We start from the raw sequence: 1,719 nt of genomic DNA on the forward strand, positions 1-1,719 counted from the left end.
AAATTGTTGTTGGTGTCATTTAAAAAAGAATGTAGATGATATTTTTTTGTTATATTGTATTATTGTCGGTGTCGTTGAAATAGATAATCATGGTTAGTTTGATTTTTTATAACTTGAAAGCAACAAACATTTATATTTTTTTTTTAGTTTTAATCAAAATTAAAATTTCATAAAAAAATACCGTTAATAATTTTCAAACGTTAGCGCAATAAAAGGAGAGGAAAGACGGGCACGTGAGTGTTCGTCTTTTCGGTAGTTTAAAATAAAAATCAGTTATATCCTTTATGTTGCACGTGCTATTAGGATTGGACATTTTGGCGGTTGTTTGCATGAACTATATATTTGTGGAACTACTTGTGCAATCTTGATGATTGTTTCTCATGCTTTGAATAGGTAAACACACAAACAATGATTCATTTTTGTCTGCGATGATATTTGGTATGATGTTTTATTAAAGAGTCTCGGAACAGATAAAAAAATGGCATGAACTTGTGTTTATAATTGAGGTAAATCTTTACCTTATAAGTCGGTTTTATGAGGTTGTGTTAGGTCCAACCATGATTTTTAAGATAGTATTAGAGCATCTATTAAGATCCATTGACCACCTTCTATCAAATTTCTGCTATCAAGCCACCCAACATTTATGTCCACAAACCAAGCCCAATATGGATGGTCATGAGCAGTGTGTTAAAGAGTCCTACATCAGACAAAAGATGACATGGATGTGTGTTTATAAGTTGGGGTAATCCTCTCCTCCCAAGCCGATTTTGTGGGGTTGTGTTATGCACAACCACGATTTCTAAGATGTTTTTTCCGCTTACTGATATACTTTTCCATCTTTATCTAGTGATCTTAACCTTAAAAGCAATTATTTACAACCATTGATATTTAACTATTTTCAATGATTCTATCAATTTAATTAATATATAATTATATATTGTCTTTATTTATTAAAGTTGATTGTTTTCATTCTGATAATATTCTCCTCAACTTCTAATTGCAGCTGAGTCTATCAAACAAATGTGAAGGTTGGACAACAAATATTTGAGTGAGAGAATCTGTAAAATTAATCCTCTCAAAAAGAAATAGTAAACGTACTAACATTATTATGGAAAATACACTTTTAATATGAAGTGTAATTATTTTTTAACTCAATTTCTACTATTACACACATTCACAAATCATTCTTAGGCACTTCGGAATTTGAGGAGGTAAACATGTAGATTTAGGACAATCTTCATCACATTCACAAACCAAAAGTTCTGTGATGTCAAAAATTAAAATAAAAAATATTATTAGGATTTGAAACATTGTGTGTAAGATAAAGAATAAAAATTAGAAAAACGTTGAGTAAGTGGGTTTACCGTCGGTTAAAATAAAAAATAAGAAAAGAAAAGTAATCATAACATAAAAACACTTGAGAATGTCTACCATACTTTCCCTTGTTTGCATTTAGAAATAGAAAAATATATGATTACTTTATAGTGTGAAAACCCCCATTCTTTAGATTAATATTATTGTTAAATGTCTCTTAGGAATTTCGATTTGTTAAATATCTTCAATAAAATAGTTTTTAGCATATACAAAATTGCACGAAACCATTGCTGAAATCAAAATAATTATTAAATGTCTCTTAGTTGTATTGATTTGTTGAATTCGTCTCTTTATCCCACCTAATAGATAATTTGGCCTTAGAAAATATCTGATGTAACAATCTTA

The 1,719-nt window shown here is 29.1% G+C and overlaps 1 long non-coding RNA gene across 1 annotated transcript; it reads right to left on the reverse strand.

Moving 5' to 3' along the window:
- Positions 1-1,023: 1,023 nt before the first annotated feature.
- On the reverse strand, positions 1,024-1,490 carry LOC146946548 (uncharacterized). The gene is made up of 2 exons (XR_015026766.1): positions 1,365-1,490; positions 1,024-1,262 (listed from the first exon to the last, which is right to left on the reverse strand). It is a non-coding gene; the product is annotated as an uncharacterized LOC146946548 (long non-coding RNA).
- Between the last annotated feature and the right edge of the window lie 229 nt (positions 1,491-1,719).

This window comes from Medicago sativa, chromosome 2 (genome assembly GCF_051527215.1).
Source record: "Medicago sativa cultivar Bolivia chromosome 2, Bolivia_mono, whole genome shotgun sequence".
NCBI classification, from domain to species: domain Eukaryota; kingdom Viridiplantae; phylum Streptophyta; class Magnoliopsida; order Fabales; family Fabaceae; genus Medicago; species Medicago sativa.